The sequence below is a fragment of the Prionailurus bengalensis genome, chromosome D3, assembly GCF_016509475.1.
Source record: "Prionailurus bengalensis isolate Pbe53 chromosome D3, Fcat_Pben_1.1_paternal_pri, whole genome shotgun sequence".
NCBI classification, from domain to species: Eukaryota; Metazoa; Chordata; class Mammalia; order Carnivora; family Felidae; genus Prionailurus; species Prionailurus bengalensis.
This window is the reverse complement of record NC_057356.1, coordinates 17,594,336-17,613,084: the sequence shown is the minus strand read 5'-3', so window position 1 is coordinate 17,613,084 and position 18,749 is coordinate 17,594,336.

Below are 18,749 nucleotides of genomic sequence, written 5' to 3'. Positions count from 1 at the left end.
GAACGGCACATAGCAAATGCTCAAGAGATTTTGTTGACTCAAATAAGAGATATCTAAAACAGGACAAACCATGGTGTTTTTAAGAAACAAAAAAAAAATCAAGATGGTGGTTATTTCTGGGGCTTCTTGTTTCTTTTTTTTTTTTTCTTTTTAAAATGTATTTATTTTGAGAGAATGTGAGCAGGGGAGGGGCATAGAGAGGGAGACAAGAATCCCAAGCAGGCTCCACACTCAGTGCGGAGCCTGACATGGGGCTCGATCCCACGAAGGTGAGATCATGATCTGAGCTGAGATCAAGAGTCAGTTGCTCAACCGACTGAGCCACCCAGGGGCCCCGTATTGTTTCTGTCTTTTTTTTTTTTTTAATTTTTTTTAACGTTTATTTATTTTTGAGACAGAGACAGCATGAACGGGGGAGGGTCAGAGAGAGAGGGAGACACAGAATCTGAAACAGGCTCCAGGCTCTGAGCTGTCAGCACAGAGCCTGATGCGGGGCTCGAACTCACGGTCCGCAAGATCATGACCTGAGCTCAAGTCAGATGCTTAACCGACTGAGCCACCCAGGCGCCCCTTGTTTCTGTCTTTTGAACGAAGGTCTTGAACACGGTTCCCTTGAAGTGCCCTGAATTTTCACTTCTGATGGCCTGCGTAGTGTTGTAAAAACTTTTCCCAGAGGAGGGCCAGGCTGCCCTGCTACCAGTGAATTATGGAGGATGGTCAGTGGAGGGGAAAGCAGTGAGGCTCGGGGGCCAGACAGATAATGTGTTCAAATGCAAGGCCTACCTGGACTAGGTCACTCACCACACTGAACTGGGTATCATGGGGCTTGTGGACTTTTGTCTCTTCCCAGGCATAAGATGACATCATCATCCGCTTTTAAAGGCACTGTCCGCTTTCCACCTTTTCAGGCCCCAGTTCTTTAATGAGCTTAGACCGTGGGGAGCAAATCCGGAAGCTGCATAAGAACCATCAAGGAGTGAAATTGCCTGGGCCCGAGACAGTAGAGGGAGGTGGGGAGTGTGGAGAAGGTGAGCGTACCTGCCTTATCCAAGGTGGGTAACAGCTCATCTGCTCTAGCCTACCTTTACTGTGTGAAAAATGTGTCCAAGAGTTGACAGATTTTCCGATTTTTCACAAGAAATGTCAGGCCTAGATCTCGAAGCAGGCTCTCCAGATTTTTTAACAGTTGGCATCTCTGCCCACTGGCCATGCAGGGCTGCCAGACTGTAATCCCTGTTTTAGGCTTTTAAAATGGGCGGGAGACGGTGGCTGGGAACACAGGAAGTAACATCACAAATTCCCCGCTCAGCAAATGACTGCACGACTGTCGGTGACCACCAGGGGGCAGTAATTCACCAAACATCACGTCCCCCGTTCAATCTTTGTCAGGAGATCACACTCAATTTTCTTGACTTTGTCTGCATTCAGCTGTGTTGAATGCACAAAATATGGTCCCTGAAGCGAGATTGAAAAGTCGGCTTTCTCCACCTTAAGCATTCTATATTGGGTGGAAATGGCTTCCTCGTGGCCCACGCAGGAGTTTTCTAAGAGCTTACCTTGACACTTGACAAAGAACCTGGAAAGTGGCTGCTTGGAAATGTGTCCATTATGCAAAACCAAACCAAACAAAACAAACCCTTATGCATCTTTAAGAAACAGCAGTCAAGCGCTTCTTGCTGGCTGAATTGGATTCTATTGCTTAGGAAACACAAAACTCCCCAACTCGAGGCTATATATTGCATTGATGGCTCCAGAATGACTCAACTTCATTTAAAAGAAAATACACCAGACTGGTTCTCTCTCTCCCAACTCCCAGGTTCTTCTCATTTCCCAACCTGCTTGGATTTTTTTTTCTCTCTCCTTCTAACTTACAGCTGCTGCAGAAGAGGCCCCCAGCAACCCTTTTCCCCGACTACTGATGTCCTCAGTTTGCATACCCAGTGGGGTCCAGGGGGCATCCACAGGAGACAGGGTTTGGGATAGGTGTCCTTGGGCTGATGGCTCATGCTTGGGATTCAGGATGATCTCAGACATGCAAAGAAGTACTGTTTTCAGAGCAATCACTTGGGGAAGTGATGTTTCTTACTTTCAAAAAATTAAACCATAACTGTTTCCTTTTCTCATTAAATAACCCAAATAACCAACTACCTACTTAATTTTTTTTTTTTCATTGAAGTGTGGCTGGCATACAATATTATGTTCGTTTGGGTGTACAACACAGTGACTTGACAATTCTGTACATCACGCAGTGCTCACCATGAAGAGTGTAGTTACTGTCCGTCACTTTACAATGTTATCACAACTACTTTATTTCCTAAAAGCATAATGGGATCACAGATATAACAGAAGGCACAAATAAACAATAAGAAGACAAAAAAATCCCGTGCGCAATTGTACTAGATATTTTTTATGCACATCTATTATTTATTTATTTATTTATTTATTTAAAAAAAAAAATTTTTTTTTTCAACGTTTATTTATTTTTGGGACAGAGAGAGACAGAGCATGAACGGGGGAGGGGCAGAGAGAGAGGGAGACACAGAATCGGAAACAGGCTCCAGGCTCTGAGCCATCAGCCCAGAGCCTGACGCGGGGCTCGAACTCACGGACCGCGAGATCGTGACCTGGCTGAAGTCGGACGCTTAACCGACTGCGCCACCCAGGCGCCCCTGCACATCTATTTTTAAATCATGAAATATTTCAGACATCCAGAAGGCATAGGTAGTAAAATGGGTCCCTGGGTGCCTCCCCGCACCCCCTCACCCCCACCAGTTTAAGAAATATCATATTACCAACGTACTGAAGTCCCGGGGCACTCTCCCATATCACCTTCCCTTCCTTCCCTCCGAGAGATAATCACCGTCTTGAATTTGTTGCTTATTACATCCATATATGGCCTCTTGTTTTTACCCATAGGTATATATTCCTAAATGATATATAGCGACGTTCTGCATGCTTTTACGTGTTCTATGTATGCTGCGTATCCTTCTTCTTTTTGTTGTTGTTGTTTTGTTTGGCATTTTGTTTTAGAGATTTATAGTCCTATTGATGCATGGAGTTCTGGTTCATTAATGGTACACTGCTATGTAGTATCCCATTTAACAATTTATTTCCCATTTACCTGTTGATAGGCATTTAGAGTGTTTCCAGCCCTTTTCTATTACAAGCAACATGTCAGTGAAGTTCTTATATGATCTTTTGGTGTGTGTCTGGAAGTTTCTCTAGGGCAGAGCTTCTCAACGAATCACCTGGGGAGCTTTTAAAAAAACACCGTATACCTGGGCCTGCTCTAGACCGATAAAGTCCTCCAACCTTTCTGATCCTTCTGTATCTTGGCTATACATGGAAATAATTGTACTGGTCACACTATCTCATTACTGGTAGTGGTAACCACCATTTATTAAGCACTTACTGTGTACGAAGTAGTTTATGTGTATTTTATTGGACTTTTGGAACAATGCTGTGAGGTGGAGATTATTAAGCCCACTTTACAGAAGGTAAGACTGAGGCTCATGGAAGTTAAGTAATTAGTCTGAGTCACACAGCAAGCAAGTGGCAGAGCCAGGGTTCACAACCAGCCTTCCTGACTCAGAATTTGTGGTTTTAACCACTAGGAGACTCTATGATCTCAGAGCTGACAGGTTATGCTTAGGCTCTTCAGTTCTACAGGTGGAGAAACTGAGGCGGATAGAGTGCAAGGGCAAAGCCAGGACACAAATCCAAGTCCGTAGACTCTCTCTTTATTCATCAACACATCACTTTCTTATGTAAAGTACTTTGAAGAAGGGAATGAGAAGCAAGGAGGGAGAAATCTTAATAAAGCCATCTTTTCTTCTCAAGACAGTTTCAGTCTCTTAGGGGCAGCTGGATCTGCTCTATATGGGTTATCCACTGCTGTGTAACAAATAATGCCCAAATTTAGCAGCTTAACACAATAAACATTTATTATTTTGCATAGTTCATAGGTGTCAAGAATCCAGGAGTGGCTTAACTGGGTGAGTTTTTAAAAAATTTTTAACGTTTATTTATTATTGAGAGACAGGGAGAGACAGAGCATGAGCATGGGAGGGGCAGAGAGAGGGGGAGACACAGAATCCGAAGGAGGCTCTAGGCTCTGAGCTGTCAGCACAGAGCCGGACATGGGGCTCGAACTCATAAACTGCGAGATCGTGACCTGAGCCGAAGTTGGACGGTTAACCAGCTGAGCCACCCAGGTGTCCCTCATTTTTTTTTTTTAATGTTTATTTATTTATTTTTGAGAAAGAGAGCAGAAACTGGGGAGGGGCACAGAGAGAGAGAGGGAGACACAGAATCCAAAGCAGGCTCCGGGTTCCTAGCTGTCGGTGCAGAGCCCAAACGCAGGGCTCAAACTCACGAACCGTGGGATCGTGACCTGAGCCGAAGTCGGACGCTTAACCGACTGAGCCTCCCAGGTGTCCCTAGTTGGGTAGTTGCGGCTCAGGATCTCTCTCGAGATTGCAGTTGTGATGTTGGCTGGGGTTACAGTCACCCGAAGGCTTGACTCGGCTAAAGAGCCATTCCCAAGGTGGCTGAAAAGTTGGTGCTGGCTGGTGGCCAGGGGCTTCCGTTTCTCTCCATGTCGGTCACTTCGTAGGGCTGTTTGAGTGTCCCCACAGCATGGCAGCTTCCCCCCAGTCTGAGTGATCCAAGCGCATGGTGTCTTTTATGACATGGCTTTTGAAGTCACGCATCGTCACCTCTGCTGGACTGTATGGGCCTCAACACAGGGCAACCTTGGTACCATGTGGAAGGGGACTGCCTAGCGTTCAGCAGGAGGTGAAGGTCATCGGGGGCCGTCTCGGAGGCTGCCTGTCCAGCACCCACTGTGCCTGCCCCTCCTCAATCCCAGTGGTTCTTTCGGAGTCTTTGGGGGCCTCAGGACAGGAAGCTTCTGCAGGCGTGAGACTCACCTGTCACAACAGTGGGTTCCGAGTTGCCAAAGTGCCTTTCCCCCAGGTGTTTCATGAGAGCTTTCCAGCCCTGCTACTCTCATTGGCCTGAGAAGCTGCCTACTCGTGCCTAAAAACACAGTCATGCGGACGTGGAGACTGGCTCACGTGCTCAGGACGCCGTTGTAGATCGTTGCCTCTAGAAGATGTGACTGACACCTTCTCCTCCTCCTGCGTGGTGATGGTGACTTAGGGTGGCCACTGGGCCAGCCCAAGTGCCGATCTAGAGGCCCCACGGTCTGCCTCCTCCCCCTTCTCAGATCTCCCTGCTTCACCCGATCCGAGGCTGCCCCTTCCAGCAACACCCGTCAGCGGGACAGCCAAGCGCTTGGCAGCCGCGGGGCAGGGGGGCCGCAACCACCCTGGGTCCAGATTGCAGTCCCTTTGGACACGCCCCAGAAGCACTCAGTGGAAGCTTTCGGTTGCCATAGTAACACGGAGACAAGGAAATTAGCAAGGGTGCCTGGCTGGGCTAGAAAGCTGCGCTTTTATTCTGCGTTTCCCACTTCTAACTAGACAAGGCTAGGGACGGACATCAAAGGATCTTTTCCTGGAAATGCTCTTTAATAAATTGTGAAATGAGGGGCGCCTGGGTGGCTCAGTCGGTTAAGAGTCCGACTTCGGCTCAGGGCACGATCTCGCGGTCCGTGAGTTCGAGCCCCGCGTCGGGCTCTGGGCTGGCAGCTCGGAGCCCGGAGCCTGCTTCCGATTCTGTGTCTCCCTCTCTCTCTGCCCCTCCCCCACTTGCTCTCTGTCTCTCAAAAATGAATAAATGTTAAAAAAAATTTTTTTTTAGATAAATAAATAAATTATGAAATGAGCACAACCCCCATAGGGTGCTGGTGGTGATTCTGGCATTCTCAGAGGAACCCAAGGAGCAAGTTTGCAGCCAAGGCAGCTTCTTGTTGACGTTGATACTGTTATTTTAAGAAGACTTTCAGATTTGTGCGTGTGTGTGTGTGTGTGTGTTAGGATTCTCTACACCCAGTGTGGGGCTTGAACTCACAACCCCAAGATCAAGAGTTGTATGCTCCACCAACTGAGCCAAGCAGGCGCCCCTATTGTTGTTAATATCAACTTTACTGAGGTGTGATTCTCATACCATACAATCCACTCAGGATCATGGTCAAGGTTAGAACTTTTCATCCCCCCGAAAAGAAACCTCCCACCCTTTAGATTTCTCTGCCACCGGCCGCCCTCAGCCCCGGCAACCTACTTTCTATCCCTATAGATTCTTCTTCCTATAAATGGAATCATAGAATACGTAGTCTTTTGTGACTGGCTTCTTTCAGCATTTTTATTCTTTGCCTCCTTAAGGTTCTTCATAGTCTCCCTGACAAAGGTGTCTCTGTTCTCTTTGAGAACAATTCATGGGCCAGGGGTGCAGCTGCCAAATTAGCCCCCGCCCGGGCTCCAGATGGACGGAGGGGAGCAGATTCCTCCGAGGCCACCAATGTTCACCCTTCCCCGCTGCTTTGAGGCTGTAGTGGGACAAGTGGCCCGTTTGGAGCACGACTGGCCACGTGTCATGCCTGCACGGGTGGACATGCCTCCCCATTGTGCTCCTCCTTTTGGAGGCCGGGGTGGGACAGTTCTAATCACAGCCAGCAAGCACTCACTAGGTGCCAGGCACCGTCCTAGGAGTGGCATGCGTGTTAGGACTAGTTCATTGTTACAGACCTTTTCTCCCCCCCGCCCCCACCACCTCCCTTTTTTAAACCTTTCTTCTTCCTCTTTAATGCTTATTTATTGAGAGAGAGAGAGAGAGAGAGAGAGGGAAAAAAAAAGCATGAGTGGGGGAGGGGCAGAGAGAGAGAGAGGGAGAGAGAATCCCAAGCAGACTCCGCACTGTCAGTGCAGAGCCTGACGTGGGGCTCGATCCCACAAACCATGAGATCGTGACCCGAGCCGAAATCAAGAGTTGGGCGCTGAACCGGCTGAGCCACCCAAGCGCTCCCCCCACCTTTTCTTTTTGTGGGATCCACTTAAAAGCCGCCTCTTTTAGTTCATGCCCATGTTTTGCTGAAGCTATAATCTGTCTCTTTTCTTTCAGCCATAAACCATGTGTATCAAAAAAAAAAAAAAATCTCACTGTTCACCTTGCACTAGTCTGGATACTTGACTTTGATTAGTATTATTATTATATTAAAATGCACATAACATTGGGGCGCCTGGGTGGCGCAGTCGGTTAAGCGTCCGACTTCAGCCAGGTCATGATCTTGCGGTCCGTGAGTTCGAGCCCCACGTCGGGCTCTGGGCTGATGGCTCAGAGCCTGGAGCCTGTTTCTGATTCTGTGTCTCCCTCTCTCTCTGCCTCTCCCCCGTTCATGCTCTGTCTCTCTCTGTCCCAGAAATAAATAAACGTTGAAAAAAAAATTTAAAAATAAAAATAAAAAAAATAAAATGCACATAACATGAAATATACCACCTTAACTATTTTGAAATAGTGGCATTAAACACATTCACACTTTTGTACAAACACCACTACCATCCGTCTCCAGACCCCTTTTCATCTGCCGACACTGAGACCGTAGCTCCCCAGTCTGCCTCCCCCCAGCCTGTGAGACCCCTTCTACTTCCTGTCTGTATGATTCTGACCAGTCTAGGTGGAACCTGACCATATTTGTCTCTTTGTGATGGCTTAGCCTCACATACCTCCGAGGTCCACCCTGTGGTTAGCATGTTTCAGAATCTCCTTCCTTTTTCTTTTTTTTTTTTAATTACAAAATTTTAAAGTTTATTTACTGATTTTTGAGAGGGGGGTGGGGAAAGGACAGAGAGAGAGAGAGAGAGAGAGAGAGAGAGAGAATCCCAAGCAGGCTCTGTACTGTCAGCACAGAACCCGATGCCGGGCTTGAACTCACCATATAGTGAGATGATGGCCTGAGCCAGAATCAAGAGTCAGACGCTTAACCAACTGAGCCACCCAAGCTCCCCACAATCTCCTTCCTTTTTAAGGCCAGATAACATTCCTAGTGTTCACTTTTAACATGTCCTCATGGACAGCTGAGATGCTAGTCTGATAATCGTTTCTTTTTTAATTTTAAAGATTTTCAAAAACTTTTTAGAGCAGCTTTAAGTTCACAGGAAAATTGAGAGGAAGGTACAGAGATTCCCCACATACACCCTACTCACCCCCCATTCACAGCCCCGACCCCCTTTACCAACATCTCTGACCAGGGCGGAATGTTTGTTGTAACCGATGAAGCTACGTGGACATGTCATTATCACCAAGGTCAAGGTCCATAGTTTACATCCAGGCTCATTCTCAGTGTTGTACCACCATATCATACAGAGTATTTTCACTGTCCTAAATGTCCTCTGTGCTCTGCCTTTTCATCCCTCTCATCCATCCCAACCCAGGGCAACGTGATATTTTTACTGTCTCCATGGTTTTGTCTTTTTCAGGATGTTGTATGTTGGGGGGGCGCCCGGGTGGCTCAGTTGGTTGAAGTGTCCGATTTCGGCTCAGGTCATGATCTCACGGTTCGTGAGTTCGAGCCCCATGTCGGTCTCTGTGCTGACAGCTCGGAGCCTGGAGCCCACTTCAGATCCTCTGTCTCCCTCTCTGTCTGCCCCTCCCCCGCTTACATGCTCTCTCCCCAAAATAAATAAACATTAAAAAAATTTTTTTTAATATCTTTTGTTGGAATCCTTCAGTACGTAGCTTTTCCGATTGGCTTCTTTCACTTAGTAATATGCATTTAAGTTTCCTCCATGTCTGTTCATGGCTTGATAGGTCATTTCCTTTTAGCGCTGAATACTTCATGGTCTATCCACTCACCTCCTGAAAGGCATCTTGGCTGCTTTCGGGTTTGGGCAATTATGAGTAAAGCTGCTGTAAATATCTGTGTGCAGGTTTTTGTGTGGACCTGTGTTCAACTCCTTTGGGTAAACACCAAGGAGCACAGTTGCGGGCTTGTGTGGGAAGAGTAGGTTTGGTTTTGGAGGAAACTGCCAACCTGTTTCCCAAAGTCCTTTTTTGACCTCCCAGCAGCCATGAATGAGAGCACCTGTCGCTTCACACCCTTGTCAGCATTTGGTGTTGACCGTGTTCCAGATTTGGGCCCTTCTCACAGGTGTGTGGTGGCATCCTGTTGTATTTTTATAATTTTCTTTTTGGCATTCATTCATTTTTGAGAGAGAGAGGGAGGCACAGAATCCGAAGCGGGCTCCAGGCTCCGAGCTGTCAGCACAGAGCCCGACGTGGGGCTCGATCCCGCGAGACCGCGAGATCACGACCCAAGCCGAAGTCGGACCCTCCAACGACTGAGCCACCCAGGCACCCCTAACGGTGTCCTGTTGTTGTAATTTGCATTTCTCTGATGACATGTGATATGGAGCGTGATATTATTTTCCCATTGGCTAGTATCTGGCGAGATTAATTGAAAACGTTGGTTAAAGCAGAAAACCAGAAAATTTTATATCCTAGAATATTTTATCTTTTATTTTCACTTACCCACACAAGTGTCCTGTATACTAATTTATATTCTGTACATTAATTTTCCTATATTAATATGGGGTTAGTTAATATTAGGTCAATTCAGTAACCTAGGTAATTAGTTAATATGGGGTTAATTAATCGATGATAGGTTGAGTGATTAAAGCCTCCTGTTGTCTTTCCTTTACAAGTCAGATGATTGTCTCTTCTGGCTTACTTAAATGTAATAAGAATTTATTATTATTTTATTTTAATTTTTTTATTTTTAAATTTTTAAAAAATGTTATTTATTTTTGAGAGAGAGAAAGTGACATAGTGTGAATGGGGAGGTACAGAGAGAGAGGGAGGCACAGAATCCAAAGCAGCTCCAGGCTCCGAGCTGTCAGCACAGAGCCCGATGTGGGGTTTGAACCCATGAACCTGGAGATCATGACCTGAGCCAAAGTCGGATGCTTAACCGAATGAGCCACCCAGACACCCCTGTTTTATTTTATTTTATTTTTAAAGTTTATTTATTTATTTTGAGACAGAGAGAGAGAGAGAGAGAGAGAGCAGGGGAGAGACAGAGAGGGAAGTAGAGAGAATCCCAAGTAGGCTCTGAGCTGTCAGAGCAATGCCCGATGTGGGGCTCCAAACCATGAACCATGAGATCATGACCTGAGCTGAAACCAAGAGTTGAACACTTAATCGACTGAGCCACCCAGGCGCTCCAAATGTAATGAGACTTTAGAGCCACTTGCAGAGCAGAATACAGACCCTTCCAGATTTTAATAGTAGCCCCCCCCCCCACCCCCGGCCACCACGATCTTTTACAGTCACCTACCTCTCTAGCTAATTAGCAGTTTCTATTTAGGAAGTTGATTTTCTCAGGGCTTTCTAAAAACACTTAACTTTTCGTGGACACAACTTCCTTTTCCCCTCGTATTTTATCCTACCATGTGCTGTTTACCTAAAATACAATGGCAAGTCAACAGGCTTACTTGTGGTAAGCATGCAGCTCACCGGGGGGCCGCTGGTCTGCAGGGGCGGGTGTGCAGGGGACAGCCTAATCGGACAGGCGACCTGGACAGATCCACACGGAACGAAATTCTACAAACTGCCGTGCCGGTACCTGTCAAAGGTGTCCCGATCATAAGAGCCAAAGAAAGACCGATCGAGGAGGAACTGTTACAGACTGGAAGACACAGAGGAAAATGTGACACCTCAAGGTGTTCTGATTGTGAATCGTGTCCTTTTATTATAAAGGGCTTTATTGGGATAACTGGTAACACCTAAATGAGGTCTGAGGATTAAGTGACGAGGATGCTGGTGTTCATTTCCTGATTTCCGGGGCCGTCGTATGATTCTGTAGGAGAACTCCGTGCCTCACACCCCTCCTCCCTGTCAGAGTCTCTCCCTGAATAGCCAATCAGGGAGGAGCAGAAAGATACTTCAGGAAAGGTCTTTTGTGCAGGATGATGTCGAGTAGCAGTAACATCCATGAGAGGGTTCAGGGACTTCACGCACACCAAGGGCCATTCGGCTAGAGGGCTGCTACACAGTCTTTTCACCTGAAATGTTCTTTCCCATGTCCCTGCTTCCCATAGCAAAGTCCTGCTCCCCTCAGAGCATTTCAGCTCCTTTCTTGGGGAGGTTGCTCAAACCCTAGTCCCTTGTGTGGTCAGGGCTCCCTGCCCTCTCCCTAGGTGTCAGTCCCTCTTGTATCAAATTATCTGTCCACTGTCTCCCTGGCAGCTTGTGGACTCGCAGGGCAGCCCTTGCCCGCAGCCCCCCCGGTGCAACACGAACCCCCAAATCGTTCCGGCACGAATGGAACATTCTAGTAAGTACAAAGAGCTCACCTTGTTTCGGGGCTGATTAGATTTTACTGAACCTTACTGCTTCCATTTGTAAAGGTCTTCCCTGTGGCTCCCCCCCCCCACCACTTCCACAGTGCTAAGTGTCTTTCTTGGGGTGTTGACCTCGCCTCACCCCATCCCGGACCTCTTCCAATGGAACACGGGGCAGCAACAGAGAACAAATGAGTGGCTTCAGGGTTCCAGGAGAGAACAAAAGAGCGGTTTATGGACAGGGTCGCTCACACTGTTGCCACATCACCTCAGGGAGCCGCAGAGAAGTTAATTGTCCAACATTTCACTTTGTATGGCTGGATCTAATTACTCGGGGAATGGGGTGTTAAATCTCACATGTTGGCCCTTACGGCTGTCACCCGGGAGGGAGTTAAGAGGCTCCATCACAACAGGGACGGAGGGCAAATGAGCTTCCAGTGTGACGGGAAGGCGCAGAGGTGCCCTCAGAAGTGGTAGACAGCCTCTTCACAATGATGCCCAGCATTTTCTGCGTCTCCTGGAGGAGTAGCCGGAGGCCCCAGTTACAGAATAACAACAATTGCATTTGGACAGGGGTGAGCTTAGAATGCGTGCATTGTCTCGCTGGACTGTTCTGATGATCCCGTGGTGTGTGTATGCACACGTGTGCGTTTTCTGTCTCTGTGTGTTCCATGCAGGTGTTGCTTTCATATCACGGTAGAGGAAACAGGACCGGGAGGTTACATGATCTCCTTGGTGCTCCCACAGGATTCGCCTCCTGATTTTGAGACCAACTTTTTTTTTTTTTAAAGCTTATTTATTTATTTTGGGAGAGAGTGTGTGTGTATGGGGGAGGGGCAGAGAGAGGAAGAGAGAGAGAGAGGATCCCAAGCAGGCTCTGCACTGTCAGCACAGAGCCCGATGCGGGGCTTGAACCCACAAACCGTGAGATCCCGACCTGAGCCGAAATCAGGAGTCGGACGCTTAACTGACGGAGCCACCCAGGTGCCCGAGACCAACTTCTTGTTTGTATGTTTTCTCTGTGACACAAATCCCCAGTGGGTGGCTCAGGGTATGTGCTTTGGAAATGATAAAAGGCAGTGCTGTGCAGTGATTTAAAGTAGGGGTTGGTGGGGTGCCTGGGTGGCTCAGTCGATTGAGCGTTTGACTCTTGATTTCGGCTCAGGTCATGATCTCACGGTTCGTGAGTTTGAGCCCTGCATTGGGCTCTGTGCTGACAGTGCAGAGGCTGCTTGGGATTCTCTTTCTCTCTCTCTCTCTCTCTCTCTCTCTCTCTGTGCCCTTACCCTGCTTGCACGAAAATAAATAAACTGAAAACAATCAATAAAGTAGAGGTTGGCAAATTATGGCTTGGGGGCCCAGTTCGGCCCCCTGCCTGTTTTTGTAAATAAAGTTTTATTGGAACATGGCCATGTTCACTGGTTTATGTATCGTCTATGGCTGAGGAGAGTGGTCGCAGCAGAGACTGTAAGGCCCACAAAGTCTAAAATATTTACTAGTGGGCCCTTCCTAGAACAAGTTTTCTGACCCCTGGTCTGGAGCCAGACTGTCTGGGGTTGAAAACCCAGCCCTGCCACTGTGTGACCTTGGGCTTCCTGGCTTTGTCGTCTCATCTGTGAAATGGGAATGATCACAGTGGTTGTCACGCAGGTTGTTAGAGGAGTGAGTGAGCTCTTGGCATGCGGTACACGGGAGATGTTATTGATTGTCTGGAAATGAAGGTGTTCCGAGTTGCTTTCCTGGCCGGAGCGCTGGCAGGTTTCACAGACACGCAGGACCAGCCCTGTCGGGGCTGCGGAAGTAGCTGTGGGTTCTCGGCGGTGGGGGGGGGGGGTTCCCCGTAGTGGGTTGTTTCCACAGTCCCCCAAGTTAGGCTGTGTGCGAATGGGAGGCGGTCCTGGCTCCCAAATGAAGGAAGGATATGAAATAGGCTGCCCCAAATCCTCCTTAACCTGAAACGTAAGCAAGGGGAAATTGCACAACCTCTTGGTGGGATTTTTGTAGAGGGGATGTAAGCCATGTGCAAAGTGATTTTGGTAGCTGGTGGCAGGGAGCCAAGTGTCAGAATGGGCCACCTGATGTATCTCTTTGGCTCAGGGTAGTGGTTAAAACACTGACTCTGAAGATGGACCTGGGTTCAAATCTGGACTCCGTCACTTCCCATGTGACCTCAGGCAAATGACTCCACCTCTCTGAGCCTCAGTTTCCCTAGCTGTCAAACGGGACTGACAATACCAATAACACCCATATAAGCGTTGTGCACGAGAAGCCCCTTCGTGCCTTTAGCCCACCTCTGAATCACCTGTCTTATTATTTCCTTAATGCTTTTCTTTAAATCAACTTTGGAACCTAGACCATCGTCCTGAGGCAATAATGTTGGTGACGTCGTAGGGCGCAAAGTGTCTTTTTCCTAACACACGTCCCAGCTGTATCTTAAAAATGTGTCCCACCAGAAAGTAGACTTCACAAAGCCAGGGATTTTTCTGTATTTTGTTTGCTAATCCATTTCCAGCCCAGTGCCTGACACATAATAGGTGCTCACTACCTGGTTGTTGAATGAATGAACGAATGAATGAATGATCTTAAATCATTACGATTGTTCGTTCAGGCAGTCAGAGTAACACGGGGCCCTCAGGTTGGAAGACCGCCCCTCCTCCCCCGTGACAGCAGCCGTGTTCCCACTTCTTTGGTTCCAATTCAGGGGACCCAGACCGCATGAGCCCGCGATGTCTTTTGGCTACTTCTGAGCTCAGTGCAGATGGCAGCCAGGCCGACCTGAGCCCTGACGATTGCAGAGAAGCTGTGGGGTCTGGAGAGAGACGTTCACGGTACACGGGGGCTCAGGGCGTGCAACGGCCAGCTCAGTCCTTAACCATTATTTATTATCGCTGCCAGCATTTTTGTTAAGGAGACGGCAGGCGTTTGGGCACATAGCTGCTTCCAGATGTCCGCCATAAATGCTCTGCACTTGCTGAGTTCCCAGAAACATAAAACCCGCTGTCAATGGACTTGCCCAGAGCCTGTATTTGCTGCGTTTTTGTTCTTGTTTAGTTATTACATTAAGTCTCCTGTGATTACAGAGCTGACAGCTGGTAAGGATTTGCATATGGCATGAAATTAAGTTAGTTCATTTTAATGTCTAAACCGAGCAGGGCACGAATTTGTCTGGTGAAAACCCTGCCTTCCTTGTCTTTGTTTGCACATCTGCTTTTGGCACTAGCCTCTACCGTCTTGAAGTTTGATCTCTCCCCACTCCACCCAGAGACGACAGGGGATGGGCTCCCCCTTCTAGAACTCCAAGAGGGATTTTTGCGCTTGGGGCCTAGAATGTTCTCTTTCAGGTTTGGGGAGGAATTAAGATTCAAGGGCAGCTGAGCAGAGACCAGCATTCTAGCCCCCCAGCTGTGTGGTCTTTTTGCTGTGTTGCCTTGGGCAAGTCACTTTCCCTCTCTGGGCCTCAATTTCCTCCTCTCTCAGATGAGGGACTAGACGTAGACAAGCGTTCATCTCTAGGGGTGAAAATTGGACATTGGGGGTGGGGCGAGTTTTCATTATGTGGGACGGAGCCAGACAGGGTACATTCTTTGGGATTCCTGGTCCTTTGGTATCAGATGCCAACATCCTGCTCCTGGCAGTCGCTGCCAACCGATCAGGACCTCCGCATACTTCCACGTTCTGTAGCAAACGCGATCAGTGCCCTGCTCGCATGCGTGGACCTCTTTCCTGTTTTCATGGGCACTGTCTCCCCCACAGTTAGCAACTGCATCTCTGTTGCTGGCGCTTTGCCCTCAGCCCGCCAGGATCCATTTTGCTGGGAATTCAAGCTCCCTACCCCTCCGGGCAGCTCTTCACCGAAGACCGAGAGGTAAGAAGGGGTTGGAGTACACGCTTTCGATTCCCTTGCCTCCGACCCGGTCAACTCTGAGAGGGCACCTGCGCGCACCCGACACCGAACAGATCCCAAACCCGTTATTCGGATTGAACGAAAACACACTTCTGCAGGCTGGATCTTGCCAGAAGCTGCTGGTTCAGGGCCTCCAGTTAGAACAGTTCTGCTGGCGAGGACGGCAAATGTTATCACAGGACTGTGTGTGTGTGAGGGACTGTCTTAAGTGCCCTAGATGCGTTAGCTCATTTCATCCTCGAGACCACCCTCCAAAGGCCTTCGAAGGTAGACATCAGCCTCTCCACTTGGCAGATGAGGGAACGGAGGCACAGAGAGGCGAGGTTGTTTGCCTCAGGTCCCGAAGCTGTGAGTGAGGAGCGAGGTCCACAGCCTGGTAGCCTGGCTCCCTTTCTACACAGTGCTTTTTCTAAATATGGAGTGGCCCTATTTTTGTTTAAACGCAGGCACAGTCTGGCTGGAGCTACCCCAATATGTTGACTGCTTATTTTATCTTTGGGTGATCTTTAAAAAAAAAAAAATGTGCATTGAAAAAAATTTTTTTGGTCTTCTGCCTGTGTAGAAATCGTGTAACAAGAAAACAGGACAGGTCAAAGAAAGCCAGAGGGCCTCATTCTCTTCCCCTCTCTCCTGCTGTCACGGAGTGCCCATTCCCAGCCCCGCTGACAGCTGTCTCCAGAGCTGCCCATCTGCTTCCTTCAGGGTGTCCCTGGAGGTGTGATTCTCCATCAGGCCCTGGGCTCTGCCTGGTTCCCACTGTATCAGGAGCCAGGGCAGAAAACCAGCCTAGCGGCTGTAGGGCATACGTCTTTAAGGGGACCCGGGCTTGGGTTGGGACCCAGGAGAAGACCTTCTTAGGTCTTCTTAGGTCACATAAGAAAGACTTATGTGTCCCAGGGGAGATGAGTAAGGGGGTCAGGGAGGCAGGGCAGGGAAAGGGAAGAAGCCAAACAAGGTATGATTTCGGGGCAAAGTCCTAAGGAGGGTACCCTCAGCCCGGATCCTCAGGGGTGCCCTGGAGAGTGAGTCCCTGAGCTGAGTTAGCTTGGGGAGGGAACGGGGCTTTCACACACAGGCACCTGATGGTCATCAGCTAAGGCCTGCCCGGGAAGGAAGCTCAGGCGTTCCTGGCCCCCCTGCAAGTGCCAGCAGAGGCCTTCAGCAGCCCAGGAGCTCCACGAGGGGTCACAGGACTGGCTGGTGGAGGCGAATGCATGCAGAGGCTGGGGTAGTTGCTGGGGCACACAGAAAAGGCATGAAGAGATCTGAGTGGGTTTGGGCTGAGCACCAATATTGTCCAGGCCAGACCAGATGCCGGGATGTATGGGAAAGAGCGACTGACTTGGTGTTCTCACTGTGTGACCTTGGGCAAGTGCCTCAGCCTCTCTGAGCCCCAGTCTTCTCACCTGAAAAATGAAGGCAATCATTTGTCCCCCCACCCCGCCCCACCCCACCTCCCCACCCCACCCCAGGGCCTCGTAAATAAAATACTACACAAAGGTCAGGTGTTTACCTTTCTCTTGGGTGGGGATTTATGTCATGTCTTTGTACTATAATTTAAATGGAATGAGACTGTGCATTGTATTAGTCAGCTGGGCGGCCATAACAAAATACCAGAGACTGAGCGGCTTAAACCACAGAAATGGATCTCTCACAGTTCTGGAGTCTAGAAGTCCAAGATGTCAACAGGGTTGGTTTCTGGTGAGGCCTCTCTCCTTCGTTTGCCTATGGCACCTTCTCGCTCTTTCCTCTGCATTTGTGTGGGAGGGAGAGGGAGAGGGGGGAGGGGGAGAGAGAGAGAGAGATGGAGAGAGAGAGGGGAGAGAGAGGGAGAAGGAGAGAGAGGGGGGAAGGGGGGTAGAGAGGGAGAGGGAGGGAGGAAGAGAAGGAAGGGGAGAGGGGAGGGGGAAGAAAGAGAAAGAAAAAAGAGAAGGGGAGAGAGGGAGAGGGAGAGAGGGGAGGGGAGGAGAAGAACGAGAAAGAAAGAGGAAGAGAGAGGGAGGGAGAGAGAAGGCACTATCTCGGGTGGTTCTTCCTCCTGTATAAGGACACCAGCCCTATTGGATTAAGGCCCTCACCCTATGACCTCATTTAACCTTAATTACTTCCTTAAAGGCCCCATTTCCAAACACAGTCACTTTGGGGTTAAGGCTTCAAGATGTGAATTTGGGGGTGGGGGGGGACATCATTCTGTCCACAACATGCATTTGGAATGCTTGCGTGATGCGTGGCAGACGTTCTAGAAATGTTCCTTTCTCTCCCCTCCCTTCCCGCCTTCTCCTCATCCTTCCTTCTAACCAGTATCGCATTCCAAGGACCTTTCTGGGCTGGGGCACCGAGTGGTCAGCAAGGCAGACCCAGTTCCTGCCTCCATTTCCTCCGAAAATGTCTGACTTTCACCCATGGTGAAGCAAAATCAATAAGCTTGGGGCCCACGGTCCTTACATCGCAGTGTTTGGAGGCAGAACCCGTCTGACCCAGGCCTGACCGTCGGGGGTGCCTCATGGCTGTTGGGTGGGGCGCCGGGGGAGGGTGCCCACAATGTGTCTGCAATCAAACAGAAAAATAGTGGCTAACTTGGAAATGTGATTTCACTTACAAATGCCTATTTCCAGCTTCTCTTGAAATAATTAGGTGAGGGGCGCCTGGGTGGCTTGGTCGGTTAATCGTCCGACTTCGGCTCAGGTCATGATCTCACGGTCCGTGAGTTCGAGCCCCGTGTCGGGCTCTGTGCTGACAGCTCGGAGCCTGGAGCCTGTTTCGGATTCTGTGTCTTCCTCTCTCTCTGCTCCTCCCCTGTTCATGCTCTGTCTCTGTCTGTCTCAAAAATAAATAAACGTTTAAAAAAAATTAAAAAAAAAAAAAAGAAAGAATTAGGTGAGCTGGCGGCCCTGGGCCCCCATTCTTGTGAGGCCTTGGCTGCATACCTGCCGGCCTTGAGGACGCAGGGAGAGTGGTCCCAGTTCACTCCGTTCCCTGCTGGGTCTGGCTCAGTAATTATCCTGCCTGTCCCTGTAGGTATTAAGATTTGCAACGGCTATTTTAAATAAATACGACCGATTGGAGGGCCTGACTTTGGAGCCTTACTTTTCCCATATGGAGAGTGGGGTCAGTAGAATCTTGTTTTCTGTTCTTTTTGTTGTTGTTGTTGTTCCCATGGGTGTAAGATCCCAGACTGTGGGGTGCGGTTTGAGGGTGAGGGCTTTTGGGAATCGGGAATCATTATGGTGATAATGGTACGGCTCGGATTGTCCCCTTAATGTCCTCCCCGTATCCATGCTGGTTCTAGAGCTCCTCATCTCCTCCTGTTCTGGCTCTGGGCTTGACCATGTGACCTTCTCTGACCCGTGGGATACTAGCAAACGTAAGGCAAGCAGAGGCTGAAAAAAGTGCTTGCATATTTCCACTTGCTCTCTTGGACTCCCGCAGGCGCCTAGAGAATGTGCCTGAGCTGGCCGGAAAACGCGTCCAGACTAGAACATGAGAGATGCATGCATGTGACAGACGCACGGGAGAGAGCCCAGTTGTCCCAACGGAGGCCATCAGCCAACACGTGCTGACTGCCAGACAAGTGTGTGAGCTTGGCTGAGGCTTGAAGAACGGCC